At 41.5% G+C, this 17,753-nt stretch overlaps 1 pseudogene; it reads left to right on the top strand.

Moving 5' to 3' along the window:
* Positions 1 to 6,846: 6,846 nt before the first annotated feature.
* On the top strand, positions 6,847 to 7,538 carry LOC105720591 (cleavage and polyadenylation specificity factor subunit 5-like; annotated as a pseudogene).
* The last annotated feature ends 10,215 nt before the right edge of the window (positions 7,539 to 17,753 follow it).

Genomic DNA, 17,753 nt, shown 5'->3' with positions numbered 1-17,753 from the left:
ATCCTCTCCTGCATCTGTTGTCTCCAGATTTTTTAATGATCGCCATTCTAACTGGCATGAGATGGTATCTCAATGTGGTTTTGATTTGCATTTCTCTGATGATGTTTGTCACTTTCTATATAAATGTTTTTCATATGACTGGCCTGAGAGGCTGTAGAGTACTGCTGAGAGAATCCTCGGAAGAAGATGTATGCAATGACGTGGATGAATTGCAGAGGACTTGTGCTAAGTGAAAGAAGGCAGATCCAAAGATTTACGTGCTGTGCATTCATTTCTATGACATTCCAAGAAAGGCAAAACCATAGAGAAGTAAAACAGAACAGTGCCTGTCGGGGGTTAGGGTTGGGGGAAAAGATCTGACAGCCTTCAAGAGGAAGGAATTCTTTGGGGTTTTAGAGTTGTTCTGTATCCTGTTTATTTTGGTGATTACAAGAATCTATGCATGTGTTATAGTTCATAGAACTTAACATCAAAATCTTTATATAAATTTAAAACACAAATACACAAGGAAAAGAAGGTTTGATTATGTTTAGATAATGTTTTTTGATGTCCAGTTCTTCAAAAACTGGTAATTTCTTTGTCGTATGTATGGCAAGTATGTACATATATACGTATATTTAACTGAATATGTATATATATTATTCAATAAAAAATTATCTTACTATGGCTATAAAAGAAAGCCTAGTGTTTTCTCAGATATTCAGGGACTTTATTAGAGATCCCACTGTCCTTGTTGTATTAAATAGATATGACACTTGTGAATAGTGTATTAATTGTTTTTACAGTGACCACTCTTGAAATATTTCACCAAGATTTCCTTACGCATTCCTCTTCCAATCTTGTTTGTGTTAGAAATGTGCTTAATAAAGTTTTTGATTAGAATCATATTAAATATAAACCTCAAATCAGACTGGATCTCACAGATTTTGATTTAGTGGTGTCCAAATAAATGAAGTTAGCTTTTGAAGTCTGGTTGTCACGAACACTTTTCTATCAGCGGGGAATCTCAGTGACAGGTGACTGTGTTTTCAAAGGACAGCTACCGCAACACATAATCCAAATCAAAGTCTCAAACCACATTATCCATGTGCTGAGGCTGGAAAGCAAAGGGCTTTGTTGTTTATTATAGCTCAGGATAGAAAGAGGGGCTGACCTATTACAGATTACAAGCTTTCCAAAATGACTTCATTCCATGTTTCCTTTGAAGCTTTTTTTCTCTTACTCTAACTCACTGTGTGTTTTTGACTAAAATAACGCTTGATGCTTCTTTTAAAATTACGCATTGCCTTTTGACTTAAACCTGTGTTGGACTCTGTAGAATAATAGGTTACTGGGTCTGAGTGTCGTGCTCCTCAACTCCACCATGTTTATAGTTTGTATGTTAATAGGGTGGTTCTCCCAGCCAGAGACGGGGCCGCTACCAAATCTAACTTCTCTTTAGAGGCAAAGGACTGCAGCCGCAAACCACACGAATTCCTTCCGGGGCATGGGATGGAAGGAACAATTTGGATGTGCACGGGTGTTTTTAGTTTCGTTCTCATGGATAGCTGTCACTGATGATAAAGGGCAATATGTGTTGTTAGAGGTCTTTTTTTTTTGAGGCGGAGTCTTGCTCTGTCACCAGGCTGGAGTGCAGTGGCGCAATCTCGGCTCACTGCAACCTCTGCCTCCTGGGTTCAAGCGATTCTTCCGCTTCAGCCTCCCGAGTAGCTGGGACCACAGGCACGTGCCACCGCACCCGGCTAATTTTTGTATTTTTAGTAGAGATGGGGTTTCATCACGGCCAGGATGGTCTCCATCTCTTGACCTCTTGATCCGCCCGCCTCGGCCTCCCAAAGTGCTGGGATTACAGGCGTGAGCCACCACACCCGGCCGTTAGAGTTATTTTTAAATTAGTAAAATTTGGTGGATGAGATTTCAAGGTCCTTAAAATGTTCCAAGGCACTGCCTTCATCAGACATATTTGGAGCACCTTCACTTGTCAGCTGTGTTTCCACTGCAGAGTTCCTAATTTCTGCCTCATTGCCATAGGGCCAAACCCTGCCTGAACCTGCACTATATTCAGACTGCTCCTGTTCTCTTTCCTCCATTTACACAGTTGCAGAACTGACTGGCGAAGCAGATATATTTAAAATTCTCTAATGGATTATCATTGTTCTCAGGAGAGAATTAAAATTCTCAACCGGTCTCAAAAGTCTGGAGAACTTGCCCATTCTAGGAGCTGCGTTTCTTACTGATTTCATTCCCCACCTTAGTTCTTCCTTCCTGAGAGCTTTGGTACGTGTTCACTCCACCTGGAATGCTCTTCTTCCTAGACTGCTCTTTCCTTCTCTGTCTTCAGACGCCTGGTTGCACAACCATCCCCAGAGATGACATCCCAGAGCCCCAAGTCTGAGTCAACACCCCTTTGTATGAATACCTCTTTTTTCTCCTTAGTAGCACCTGTCAAAATTGCAATTGAGCAATTAGTTAGGAAATTATTCGTTGGTTGCTTTCCCTGATAGAATCGGCCCATGCTTCTCGGGAACATTTCTGTCTATTCCCTGGTGTTTTCCAAAGCTTAGCCGAATGCCTTGTTCACGTGTTTGTGCAGTGAGTATTCATTGAACAAATAAATGAAAGACCAAGGCAACCATATTGAATAAGCAAAGTGGTAAAATGAGAATCAGCACAAGTTGTCCATTCTGTACATCAGTGGGCCTCAAACCATACTATGCACATGCGTCACCTGGGGAGGCTCCATTCTCAGAAACAACGATTTTATACATCTGAAGCAGTGGCCAGGAAGCTGCATGTGGAATGGGCATCTTGCGTGACTCTGATGCAAGTGCTTGAGGACCGTTCTTTGAGAAACACTGCTGCGAAACGCAGATTTCCACATATGCCAGCCCAAGGTTATTTTAACACTGCATTTGTGCAAACTGTTTGGGTATAGTGATCAAATTCAACATCACCAACTTGAAAATAGATTTACAACTTAGAGAACGTTTTAAAAAATGGACTTCTTGTAACTGAGTAGTAATTAAAATGTGGAAATATTCGAAAAAAATTTTCATGATAAAATCGAGTTAGAACACTTTATTTAAATAGTAAATAAGCTTATGATGCTGTTTAAACTAGTAAACCCATGAATGTTGGTAAGCATATATAAGTCAATTATGATGACAAAGACTAATTTTCCCAAATTAATCCTTTATTATTTTTAAATGAAGAACCAATACAGATAATTCATATAGATAAAATACACATTCATATAAAGGCACATTAAATCAGCTCCAGCTATCCCAGTTGATGTTCTCTTAAATTTTTACTCTATACCATATATTTGTTTAATATGATATACTTAACATAATATTATGTGATATAATTATAATATAATGTTGTCTTAATATCATACCTTGGTGATTAGGTTCCAACATATGAATTTTGCAGGGACATATACATTCAAACCATAGCACTGAGGTTTCCCCTCCCTACCTCAATAGCGTGGGCAGCAGAGATATACACAGTTCTCCTTGGCAGCCATCAGTTCATGTCTCTGCTGTCATTTCTGGCACACACATCAGTGTGTGTTTTAGGTGGGATGACAGTGGCTTTATACATCTTTCAGTATGATCACCTCATTTCACACCTGGTGATGGTGACTCTGAATTAATATGAAAAGAAAAAATTCAGAGGCAAAAGATGATGGTTTTCACTCTTTTTAAGTTCATTTTACTTGTGCAAAAGCCTGATGATGATTGGATTCTCTGTGCTTTTCCTTTAATGGGATAACAGAAGGGGAAGAATAAGAAGAATATGACTAAGGGAATGTGCGGCTGACTGGTCGTTTTTTTATTGCATTTTATTTTAGAAGTGCCATCAATGCATTTTCTTGGCTCTCATGTCTTTTCGAGAACTTTATACATTGTAATTGTCTGGGAAAATTACCTCCTTATTTAAATTAAGTGTCCTTAAAGAGATCAGCTTTTAAGATGACAAAAGACGCACTTTCCCACATTAATCCTTTATTTTGTTATTTTTAAATGAAGGACAAATATGGATAATATAGATTTTGATGTAGATAAAACACACATTCATATAAATGTACATTAAATCATCAGCTCTAGCTATCCCAGTTGATGTTTTCTTAGATTTTTACTCTATCTGTATTATACATTTGTATAATATATTTAGCATAATGTTAACTCCATTAATATATTAATAGATAACAGCTCTCCAAGCTAATGTCCATATAGCAGTTATTGCTTCAGAGAGTCCATGGAAGTGACCAGGTTTGTCAGTTCTTAGTACTAATAATCCTGTTCTTGGATTCAGCATCCAGTTCATCCTGTGTCGCCTGCTGGTTGTGGGTTGAGTTAAAACCAGTTAGAAGAACAAAAATGGCACAAAGGATCATTTTTAAGTTGTAATTGTGAGTATCCTTATTTTACATTTGTATTTGAGGTGTCAGATTCTTAAGTAACACAATTGCTTCTAACACCACTGGCTCTCCTTGGACTTCTGAATCAATGCTCTTCTAAGACAGTACCTTTTTTTTGAGAAGATAGTGTTTTTTTTTTTTTTTTTTGAGACAAGGTCTTGCTCTGTTACCTAAGCTGGAGTGCAGTGGTGCGATCATGGCTCACTGCAGCCTCAACCTCCCAGGCTCGAGCAATTCTCCCATCCTCGCCTCCCGAGTAGCTGGGACTACAGGTATACACCATCACACCTGGCTACGTGAAAATACTCTTTATATTCTGTTAAGAGTCTTTTCAATATCACGATCTCTTATGTTTAGTTGCAGGCTTGCCATGGAAATGAAGGTGTCATTGATCATGATGAATGATTATCTTCAGTTAAAGGTGTTCAGGTATCAGTTTTTCTATATTGATCCTTTGGTTAGTAGCTGTTTTCAATATTTCAGATAGTGTTAAAAATCACTGAAGAGACAATCTGCAGGGTGTGCCATTCAACAGTTTAGAAAGAACAAATTTACCATGTGCCCTGCCATTCAAACTGTCCTGTTGAATTCCCAGGGTCACAGCCACCCCACTGGCATCCTGTGTGTTATTCCCATTTGCAAGAGAGATCAGAAGCTCAGGTGGTGGTAGTGGGGTAGTGGGGAAATAAGCATAATTCTCTTATGCTACAGAAAGTATGTTTGGCACATGTAGGAAGCTCTCTTACTGGCCAAACTAGGTGTCCTGGGGGTGGAGCTTATCGCATAAGCCCAGGTGTCTGAGAATGAAAGACCTGGGAACTGAGTGAATCAGTTTTGCCAGCAGGGAGCTATCCAAGGTTCTGGCCTCTTCCATCAGCACTTGCTGACGCTGTAGCATATAGCTGTTCTGCCAACAATGACATGTGCTATTTTGTCAGAAAGGAGCCAGCCTGACTGCCTGAGCCAAGTTCCATCGTCCTTGACTGGTCTGACCTATGCATGGCCTGGCCTTTCCTATCCTCTATACCTCACCTAACCTGTGCCTGCTGTGGTCGTGCCGTGACACTGTCTACTGTGACAGCTGCCCTGGCTATAACCTAGACCAAGCTTGTCCAACACACAGCCTGTGAGTTGCAGGCAGCCCAGGACGATTTTGAATGTGGCCCAACACACATTCGTAAACTTTCTTAAAATATTATAAGATTTTTTTGTGATTTTTTTTTTATCATCAGCTATCACTAGTACATTAATGTTTCTGTATTTTATGTGTGGCCCAAGACAATTTTTCCAAAGTGGCCCAGGAAAGGAAGCCAAAAGATTGAACACCCCTGACCTAGACTAATGGTTCTGAAACCTGGCTCAGCATCAGGGTTACAGGGAGAGACTGTCAAAATAACATGAATCAGAATCTCTGGGAGTGGGGCCTAGGAATTTGGGGACTGCTATCCTAATTTCTTGGCTGTCTTACCATGTTTCCTGGAAGAGTTGTTTTTCTTTTCCACTGAATGGAATGTAAATTGTAGTATTTAAATTTTTCAGAATGGGTAAACATATGGTGATATATCCACACAATGGAACAGTACTCAGCAATGGAAAGGAGTGAACTATCAATGTGCTCTACACAGTGGATAAATCTGAAATAACTTTGCTGACTGAAAGAAGTCATACAAAACAATAAACATACTGTATGGTTGAATGTATCTAATGTTCTATGACACATAGAGTAATCCATAGTGATAGAAACCCAGGGATGGGTTGGCAGGTGGGAGCACAAGAGGACTTTGTGTGGACCGAGTATGTTCATTTCCTTTATACTTTTTTTTTTTTTGAGATGCAGTCTTGCTCTTGTCACCCAGGCTGGAGTGTAGTGGCACAATCTTGGCTCACTTCAACCTCCACCTCCCAGGTTCAAGCGATTCTTCTGCCTCAGCCTCCCAAGTAGCTGGGAGTACAGATGTGCACCATGACACCTGGCTAATTTTTGTACTTTTAGTAAAGATGGGGTATCACCATGTTGGCCAGGCTGGTCTCGAACTCCTGACCTCAAGCGATCCACCCGCCTCGGCCTCCCAAAGTGCTGGGATTACAGGTATGAGCCACCGTGACCGGCCCATTTCCTTTATTCTAATCATTATTTTATGAGTGTAACCACACATGAAATTATATCCTTTAAGTAATTTCTTATTTATTGTATGTCAGCTATAACTCAATAAAGCTGTTAACAATAAATAAATAAATAAATAGTTTCAGAGAGGTGATTGGATAAAAGAATATTAAAAAAATTCTTATTCTGCTCCTCTTGAGCTCTCCTGTCAATGGCAGGCTGTGGCCACTGAGAGGGTCGCAGATAACCACTTTCCACTCGGGGAAAGTCTCCCCTGCCTCCCACTTCCTGCTGGCCACCAGCGCCAGAGCTTGCCAGCATGTCTGCGGTACCACCCAATTGCTCGCAGACCGGCTGGTCGTGGGGGGTGTCACCCAGTTCGGCAACACGTACATCCAGCAGACCAACTCCCTCACCCTGGAGCGCACATCAACCTGTACCCTCTTACCAATTATACTTTTGGTACAATAGAACCCCTCTATGAGCAGGACAGCTCTGTTGCAGCCAGATTTCGGCGCATGAGGGAAGAATTTGATCAAATTGGAATGAGGAGGACTGTAGAAGGGGTTCTGATTGTACATGAGCACAGGCTACCCCATGCTGCTACAGCTGGAAACAACTTCCTTCAAACTACCTAGTGGTGAACTTAACCCAGGAGAAGATGAAGTTGAAGGACTAAAACACTTCATGACAGGGATACTGGGTCATCAGGATGGAGTTCTGCAAGACTGGGTCATTGGTAACTGGTGGAGACCAAACTTTGAACCTCCTTAGTATCCATATATTCCTGCACATGTTACAAAGTCTAAGGAACATAAGAAGTTGCTTCTGGTTCAGCTTCAAGAAAAAGCCTTGTTTGCAGTCCCCCAAAATTACAGGCTGGTACCTGCACCATTGTTTGAATTGCATGATAATGCACCAGGATATGGACCCATCATTTCTAGTCTCCCTCAGCTGTTGAGCAGGTTCGATTTTATATGCAACGGAATTTCTGTGCTGTGGAGAAGTTAAAGAAGCTGCTTATCTCTGTGAGCACAGCTATACACAGTGTAGAAGAAACGTGGTAGAAAAGTTAAAAAAATCCTTATTCTATAGAAAACATTATGGAGGTTTTTTAAACACTTAAAAATAGAATTACCACGTGATCCAGCAATCCTATTACTGGACACATTTCCAAAGGAAGTAAGATGAGTATGTCAAACAGCTATCTGCAGCTCACGTTCACTACTGCATTAGTCACAGTGGCCATCATCTCTTAGGAACCAACTCAAGTGTCCATCAACAGATGACTGGACAAGTGTATGTTTACACACGTGCACACACACGCTCGCACAAACGTGCGCACACACAGATGCACACACACGCACACACATGCACACACACGTGCACACGCACATGTGCACACACGCACGCACATAGAAATGCAAATCAAAACCACAATGAGATATCATCTCATGCCAGTTAGAATGGTGATCATTAAAAAGTCATGAGTCAACAGATGCTGGAGAGGATGTGGAGAAATAGGAATGCTTTTACACTCTTGGTGGGAGTAAATTAGTTCAACCATTGTGGAAGACAGTGTGGTGATTCCTCAAGGATCTAGACAGAAATACCATTTGACACAGCAATCCCATGGAGTACTATGCAGTCATATAAAAGAATGAGTTCATGTTCTTTGCAAGAACGTGAATGAAGCTGGAAACCATCATTCTCAGCAAACTAACACAAGAACAGAAAAACCAAACGCCGCATGTTCTCACTCATAAGTAGGTGTTGAACAATGAGAACACATGGACACAGGGAGGGGAACATCACACACTGGGGCCTGCTGTGGGTGGGAGGTTAGGGGAGGGAGAGCATTAGGAGAAATAATGCAGACCACGGGTTGATGAGTGCAGCAAACCATCATAGCATGTGTATACCTATGTAACAAACCTGCCTAGGTGGGTGGATCACCCGAGGTCAGGAGTTTGGGACCAGCCTGGCCAACATGGTGAAACCCTGTCTCTACTAAAAATACAAAAATTAGCTGGGAGTGGTCATGGGCACCTGTAATTCCAGCTATTCAGGAGGCTGAGGCAGGAGAATCACTTGAACCTGGAGGCGGAGGTTGCAGTGAGTTGAGATCGTACCACTGCAGTCAGCTTTGGCATCAGAGTGAGACTCCATTAAAAAAAAAAAAGCAGTGTTTGGCCTACCCTGTAGAGATAATTATTCTTCCTTGAGATAGCTCACAAAGATCTAAATCAGGAGTCCCCAAACCCCAGGCCACACAGACCAGTACGGGCCTGTGGCCTGTTAGGAACGGGTCCACACAGGAGGAGGTGAGCGGCGGTGAGCCAGTGAAGCTCATCTGTATTTGCAGTTGTTCCCACTACTTGCATGGCCACCTGAGCTCCACCTGCTGTCAGATCAGCAGCAGCATTAGATTCTCATAGGAGCATGACCACTATTGTGAACTGCGCATGCAAGGGACCTAGGTTGTGCACTCCTCCTTATGAGAGTCTAATACCTGAGGCTCTATCACTATATCACTGTCTTCCACGTTTGGTTTCCAGACTAGATGGGACCATCTAGTTATAGGAAAACAAGCTCAGGGCTCCCACTGATTCCACATTATGGTGAGTTGTATAATTGTTTCATTATATATTACAATGTAATAATAATAGAAATAAAATGCAAAATAAATGTAATGCACTCGAATCATCCTGAAGTAACCTCTCGACCCAGTCCATGGAAAAATTGTCTTCCATGAAACCAATCCCTGGTGCCAAAAAGGTTGGGGACTGCCGATCTAAAGGACATAGTATGATACCCTTTTTTTTTTTTGTTTGAGTCAGAGTATCGCTCTGTCACCCAGGCTGGAGTCCAGTGGCAGGGTCATGGCTCACTGCAACCTTTGCCTGAGGTTTCTCCATGTTGGTCAGGCTGGTCTGCAATTCCTGGCCTCAAGTGATCCACCCACCTCGGCTTTCCAAAGTGCTGGGATTACAGGTGTGAGCCACTGTGTCTGGCCAGATAAAATATTTTTTGAATAAGAAAATTAGAGAAAACTTCAAGATAGAAAAATTCGAGATGGAGGTAGACACAGTATCCTGAGGATTGGGTAATAGGGCAGAAGAGACAGTAGGAACGGAGAAGGGGATGGAGTGAATTCATGAACATTCATGAGAGAACAGAAGAATGGTCAGCAACTGGATACAGAAGTAAATCAAAGTTGACTCCAAGGCGCCAGGTTGGAGTTTGAAAGAATAGGGGTACCAGCTGTTTTAGTGGGTGCCACTATTCTTTCAAACTCAAACAAATTATATTTATTTACCATATAGTCTTTATCTATTATAAAATAGATATTTGTAGCTGACACACCTACTCTCCAGCTGATGGCATCTCCCATTATTTATCACTGATTTATATCCTAAACTCCAGAATCCTACGTACTACTTCTTACTAGAAAGCTGAATCTAGAAACCCTCATTTCTAGTGTGGAAATCATATCTATCTTCCTCACACCCTTCAACAAAACAGTTTATCCATCCTTTTTCTTGGATTCAAAATCACAGTGAATCACTCTCCCATCAGCTAAGTCCAAACAGAAACTGGGAGTTATCCATCACACCTTCTCAGTCTAACTCCACAGCCTCCTCTCTGAACTCACCACTGCTCTTCATTCTTGCTCTCTTTCAAACTATTTTCCGAGCTGCTGCCAGAGCAATCTTTTTCATACATTATCAAAGTTCCTCCCCTGTTTGAGACCTTCAGTGAAACCTCAGAATGAAATCCCACTCCTTAGCATTGCATGCAAGGCTTTCACCATCCATAACCTCCTGATTTGTGTGGTTTCACTTCAAGTTGTCGTCTTGCAGCTGATGCTTCGGCCATAGTGAAACACCAGCTGATTTCAGATCTCCAAGGCCTTTGCATTCTGAGCTGGGAACAGCGTCTTCTATGTGCCAAGGCCCCTCCCAACTTTGCCTCCATACCCCACCCCCACTTCTCCTCCCTGGTACCATCTTCACCAGGACCCAGCCTGATGTCAATCTTCCTCTGGAAGAGTTCTATGAGCTCTTCTTGGGATTCGATCCAGGTTTTGTGAGGCATGACATGTATACAATGTCAACAGTCCTTATAAAGAGAAAGAATACTAAAATATCTGGTTTGTTTTCTTCAAAATCTACAAAGATGTATGACCATGCAAAAGCATTGCTGAGGTCTTAGAAGGGATTTGTGCAATTGAGGGGCCCTAAGCTGAAGTTGAATCTGTGACTCTGCCTTGACTTCTCCCATTTGGCAGGTAGACTCCATCTATGTGCCCTCATCATGCCCTGGGCATGTCACTATCATAACACCTATCAGATGGAATTGATGGGTGGTCTGTTCATTTGTACTCCACATTAGATTGTAAATGCCTCAAGGACAAGTATTGTGTGCTCAGAACATGGTAGGCCTTCAATAATTATTAGTACAGTAAATGAAAGAATGAGTGAATGCACGGATGCAGGGTACCCAAAGATAGGTACAACTCTGCCCTAACTTGCGAAAGACAGTAGCAAAGAGATGAGTTTTAGTGTACATAGGTTTCCAGAGGAGAATATAAAATCTTTTGCCTATTGCTGTCATATTTACTTTAAAATTCTCGAAGTGTGTTGAATGGACATTTTATTTTATTAATATTAAAAAAAAATAGAGACAGGGTCTCTTTAGGTTGCCCAGGCTGGTCCCGAACTCCTGGGCTCAAGGGATCCTCCTGCCTCAGCCTCCCAAAGTGCTAGGAGTATAGGAGTGAGCTACTGTGCCCAGCTAACATTCTAAATTTCTTTTTTATTACAAAAGATCTTTTGAGGAAATGCTCTACTTAATATGTGTATTTTATTTTACGACACCAATACGTACAAAATAGCATTAAGCTTTTTCATGACTTAATTCAAATATGGAGAAAGAGGTGAACAGTGTTAGTATCTCACTAGATTTGGTCACAAAATGTAAATACAGCTCATATTAAAAGAGAAAATGGTGAACTAACTGACTTGAAAAGAGAAAACTAAGAAATACGCTTTCAGCTATAATTCTTATCTTTAGAGGAAAGTGACATTGTAGAATTATTTAAAGAATGTGAAATACTGAAAACACTGGGGCATTGTAATTATAATTAAATATGTTACATATTATTAGATCAAGATGTAGAAGAAATGTCTCTAATATCAAATGACAAATGGCCTCTTCTGTGGCTTTCAGAGATAGGTACATCTTATATATCAGGAACAAACGGGAAATTCCTTGAGGAAGTTGGTAAATCTAATACAACATTGGAGATCATGGGGCCATTTTTTTCTTCTCTTCTCTGTATACTCTCTCTCAAGACAGCTCATGTTTTAAAAGCCCGTTAATGTGCTAATAATTCTCAGACTATAATCCCAGCTACTCTGGAGGCTGAGGTAGGAGAATCGCTTGAACCTGGGAGGCAGAGGTTGCAGTGAAAGGCAGGAGCTCTGGAGCCCCACAGACTTGGGTCCTGAGACACGGCTCTGTGAGGTGGGAAACCTTGGGCCTCCTAGGCTTTCTGAATTCAGTTTTCTAATCTGTAAAATGGTGATCATTCTACCTACTCCTAGAACTTTTACAGTCACTTTTTTTCTGTTTTTACCTGCTATTGAATGGAGTAACTTTTATAGAACTTTCTGGCCTGATCACTTCACTGAGTTTTCAACATGGATACCCAATTGTCTACTTGACATACCCACTTAGATAACTAGTAGGCGGTTCAAACTTGATGTATATAGAACCCGTCATTTCCCCTACCGACCCCATTTCAGCAGAAGGTGCTGCAATCTTTCCTGTTGCTCCAGCCCCCAACCTAGGGACAATCCCTGGTTTCTCTTTTTGCCTGATTCCTCATACTCACTCCAGCATCAAGTGCTATTTGTTCTATATCCAAAATATATCTCATATCGGTACATCATCAGCTTCTGCTCAGATTCTTTTTATTTTTTCTAAAACATTTGTTTTTTGGTAGAGACAGGGCCTCACTGTATTTCCACGGCTGGTCTTGAACTCCCGGACTCAGTTGATCCTCCCAATTCTGCCTCCCATGTGTTGGGATTATAAGCGTGAGCTACTGTGCCTGGCCAACTCCTGCTTAGATTCTTGCAATAATTTACAAACTGCTCTCCTTGCTTTTACTCTCGCCCCTACAATTCATCTTCTATATGGCAGAGTGATCTTTTTAAATGTGTAAATCAGATTATGGCCCTGCCTCCTCTGCTGAAAATTCTCCAGTGACTTCCCACTACAAGCTCCTCACCACGACCTCCAAGGCCTTCCACCCACTGTCCTGGCCCACCTCTCTGACTTCTGCACTTCCTGTTTCCTCATCCCTGTACCTTGAAGTATTTGGGCCCTTCTTATTTAGGTTTAATGTTAAATGCTTCCATCTCAGAAAAACTATTAATTTTTTTTTTTTTAGGGACAGGATCTCACTCTGTTGTAACTGGAGTGCAGTGGCGAGGTCACAGTTCACTGCAGCCTTAAACTCCTGGGCTCAAGTGATCCTCCTGTTTAGGCCTCCCAAGTAGCTAGGACTGCAGGCATGCACCATTGCACCTGGCTAATTTTTAAGTTTTTTTGTAGAGACTGAGTCTTGCTATGTTGTCCTAGGCGGGTCTTGAACTCCTGGCCTCAAGTGATCCCATCTTGACTTCCCAAAGTGCTAGAATTACAGGCCTGAGCCACCGTGCTGAGCTGGCCTCTTTTTTGTTTTCTTCAAGGTACTTGCCATTAATTAAAGTGATTGTGTTCATATATTTGTTTCCTAGTTCAGTGCCTAACATTCCTCACTGAATGGTAAGTTCCAGAGAATAAGTTCCTTGTCTATTATTCAACTATTTATGCCCATTGCCTGGATTAGTGTCTGACTCACGGTGGGTGCTCATGGAAACTGTTTAATGAATGAATGAATGAATGATCTGCCCGTTGTATGCATGCCCTTTGCACCAACGCCTGGCTTTTTATGCAAATAAGAATGATAAGCACTTTGGGAGGCTGAGGTGGGTGGATCAAGAGGTCAAGATTTCAAGACCAGCCTGGCCAAGATGTTGAAACACTGTCTCTACTAAAAATACAAAAATTAGCCAGGTGCGGTGGCAGGCGCCTGTAATCCCAGCTACTCCGGAGGCTGAGGTAGGAGAATCGCTTGAACCCGGGGGCGGAGTTTGCAGTGAAAGGCAGGAGCTCTGGAGCCCCACAGACTTGGGTCCTGAGACACGGCTCTGTGAGGTGGGAAACCTCGGGCCTCCTAGGCTTTCTGAATTCAGTTTTCTAATCTGTAAAATGGTGATCATTCTACCTACTCCTAGAGCTTTTACAGTCACTTTTTTTCTGTTTTTACCTGCTATTGAATGGAGTAACTTATATAGACTTCAAGTCCAATTTATATTAGTAGAAGTTGTATCTGCAGCTTACAAGTAGTATACCATCACAGAAAAGAATACATGCCTGTGTATATGTTCCTGTCTTTAAATGTGTGTGTGTAAGGGTGTGTGTGTGTGGGAGTGAGTGAGACTCAGTATGTGTGGGAGTGGGTAGATATATGTGTGTGGGGAGTGTTGGTCTCTCTATATATACTCATTATATATTACATAATTATATATATGTAGTATATATATAACTATGCTACATATACTCATTATGTATTATATAGATATATATCATTATTTATGATATATACACTATAGAATATATAATATAGATTATACATTACATATAATATGGTATATTATAGTACATTAAATATTATATATATACATTATATATATAATATATATGTAGAGAGAGAGAGAGAATTTCTCAGAAGAACAATTAATTCTCCAGTTCTTCAAGGGATAATTCTCTATCATGAAGCAGAGTCCTTAGCATCCTTATTTAATTGATGGTAATTGCTATTAAGAGGGTATAGAACCAGCATTAAAGAAAATACCTCTGCTTAGCGTTTTAACACTGGCTGATAAGAACCATCAAACTTGCCATTCAGGAAGTCCTTGAAATTTGTGATTGACAAATAGGTCAAGGAGAAAATTGTGGAGGGTCCCTGTCAATGTCTTCCTAAATCCCTCAAATGTCAATCAATAAATGGTATCCTCCAAATGAAAGACTTTTCCATTAGGAAGCCTGTTGTACATTACAATAGCTTTCTCTCTCTTTTCTCCTGGAAAAGCGAATGAAATGTATTTTTCCAGCAGCACCTTTCAGGAAAGCCAGTGAGTGAATTTTAAGAGTAGCATATTCTGCTCCAGATTTTGAAGTTATTTTTTGATATTTGATCCAGGGGCTGAATCACAGAATCCAACTTTAAAACTAGAAGGGATCTTGAGATTATTTAGCTCAAATTCCCTTGTGCAGCTTTTCTGTAGACATGAAAATTGTGCTGTTAATTTTTAATACCATTTTGAGTCTTTGAGTGAGAGAATTAAGCTTTTCATAATTATATGCCATGACTACCAGCATTCAAGGCTGTGAGCTCTTTGAAGAGCTCATGAGGAGAAACTCCTGAGAAGCCATGAGTTTTTATGTGCAATATCTGGCATGAAACTCAGAATACAGGTTTGAAAAGTGAATCATCCCTAATACGGTAGTTTGAGAAATTAGACAAGCTTACCAACATTTAATTGTTCACAACAAAATAAAAGGATAAAGACATGGAAAACCTAAAATAACTGGCAGGGTGTGGGGGCTCACGCCTGTAATCCCAGCACTTTGGGAGGCTGAGGTGGGAGGACTGTTTGAGGCCACGAGTTCAAGATTCACCTGGGCAGCATAATGAAACTCCATCTCTACAAAAAATAAATAAAAACATGAGCCAGGCTTGGTGGCATGTGCTGGAGGCTGAGGCGGGAGGATGGCTTGAGCCCATTTTACCTTCTAAAGAAATCGGTTTGGAAAATATCTTTACATCTCTATATTCTATGCCTCTATAATCACATGATAAATCTCCATATCATGTATAATATGGTTATACACCATCGTATTAGGCAGTTCTTGCATTGCTGTAAAGAAATACCTGTGACTAGCTAGGCACTGTGGCTCACGCCTGTAATCCCAGTACTTTGGGAGGCCGAGGTGGGTGGATTACCTGAGATCAGGAGTTTAAGACCAGCCTGGCCAACATGGTGAAACCCCATCTCTACTAAAAATGCAAAAATTAGCCAGGTATAGAGGCACACCCCTGTAATCCCAGCTACTTGGGAGGCTGAGGCAGGAAAATTGCTTGAACCCGAGAGGCAGAGGCTGCAGTGAGCCAAGATTGCGCCATTGCACTCCAGCCTGGGTGACAGAGCAAGACCCTGTCTCAAAAAACAAAAACAAACAAACAAACACCTGTGACTGGGTGATTTATAAAGAGAAGAGGTTTAATTGGCTCATGGTTCTGCAGTCTGTACAGGAGGTGTGGTGCTGGCATCTACTTGGCTTCTGGTGAGGCCTCAGGAAGCTTACAGTAGTGGCAGATGGTGAAAAGGGAGCAGGCATGTCACATGACCAGAGCAGGAGTGAGAGAAAGAGTGTATGTGTGTGTGTGTGTGTGTGTCTGTGTGTGGTGGGGCGGGGGGGGGCAGGGGTGCCACGTGCCACACACTTTTAAATGACCAGATCTTGTGTAAACTCAGAGCAAGAGCTCACTTCTCACCAAGGCTCAAGACATTCATGAGGGATCTGCCCTCATGATGCAGACATTTCCCACCAGGCTCCACCTCCAACACTGGGGATTACAATTCACGAGATTTGGACCCAAACTGTATCAACCACCGTATTAGTGGTACTGAAACTGATTGTATAGAGGTTTAATCGAAGGCACGTCGGCCGCTAATTGGCCAAGCTGGGACTCGAAACTAAGTCTGACTCTGCTATACTTCACTGGTTCTGCCATGGCGAAGAACAGAAAGGGATTTGAAGGTGACTTAATCGTGTGACTTCACGGTACTGGTGAGGACATGCAGACAGAAAAAACTGCCTTGTCTAAAAGCACACAACTGCTTGGTGGCAGAGCTGGAGTCACCGTCGGCTGTCCCTTGACCAGGAGGCCTCATTTTAGAAATTTTGCTATGTTTTTCCCTCTTCTCTGTTCGTAAAACTTACTTTTTAAGATTGCTGTTGAACAAAGGCAATTCATATCTTAATAAGCACTAATTACATAATCAGTATCCTAGAGGTGAAGTAATAGGTTAGGGACTGTCTGATCACAGGTCTCTTGAAGGTGTTTAGGTTAGACTGTGATGAGGAGTGCAGACCGGCTGAAACAGCACTTTGCTCTAAAGAACATTTTGATTACATGGAGCAGCTTTGTTTCTGGCCCGTAATAATAGGTGATAGAAATATATTAGCAGAAGGTAATAGTAGGTGATTAAAAGATTTAAATAGTAAATTCAGTTCTTTGAATTCTCCCCGTGATGAGGCCTCTGCATCCTATTTCACAATTGTTACTTATAAAGAAGGGTCTTGCTTTTATTTTTATTTTTATTTATTTATTTATTTTTGAGGTGGAGTTTCACTTTTGTCACCCAGGCTGGAGTGCAATGGCATGATCTTGGCTCATTGCCCGCCTCCCGGATTCAAGCAATTATCCTGCCTCATCCTCCAGGGTAGCTGGGATTACAGGTACCTGCCACCACGCCCGGCTAAGTTTTGTATTTTTTTAGTAGAGACAGGGTTTCACCATGTTGGCCAGACTGGTCTTGAACTCCCAACCTCAGGTGATCCACCCACCTTGGCCTCCCAAAGTGCTGGGATTACACGCGTATGTCACCATACCCAGCCAAAAATTGTAAACTTATAATTAAATTTTCATACCTCAGTGGTCAGTGAAAGCAGTTTTCAATTAGTTAATAACATTTTGGCTAATATTTACCTCCTGATGTAAGTGTGGCTTAACACGTTTAAGTGTTAACAATTACTAATAATACTAATCGTTTGTTGGTAGTTTACATTTCTGCTGAAGGCATAGTTATCTTCTAAAGTTTCCCTCTGCATGAGGAAACTCTGATTATTATAAAACTCCCAGCTTCTCTCCACCTTCTCATTTGCTTCTCTCCAGGGAGGAAGAAAGATTCAGTCCATTTGGTGAATTGGGCACTTGGAACCTGGCTTCTTCCGCAGGGGAGAAATGTGTCCTCGGAGAGCAAATGTTTTCCTCAGCTTTTCCACGTGGTCAGGACCGGTCCGAGGTTTGTGACTGGATGGGCG

Source organism: Aotus nancymaae, unplaced genomic scaffold, assembly GCF_030222135.1.
Source record: "Aotus nancymaae isolate 86718 unplaced genomic scaffold, 86718_ANA_hifiasm-v0.15.2.pri h1tg000115l, whole genome shotgun sequence".
Classification (NCBI taxonomy): domain Eukaryota; kingdom Metazoa; phylum Chordata; class Mammalia; order Primates; family Aotidae; genus Aotus; species Aotus nancymaae.
This window is presented reverse-complemented; position numbering and strand designations above follow the sequence as displayed.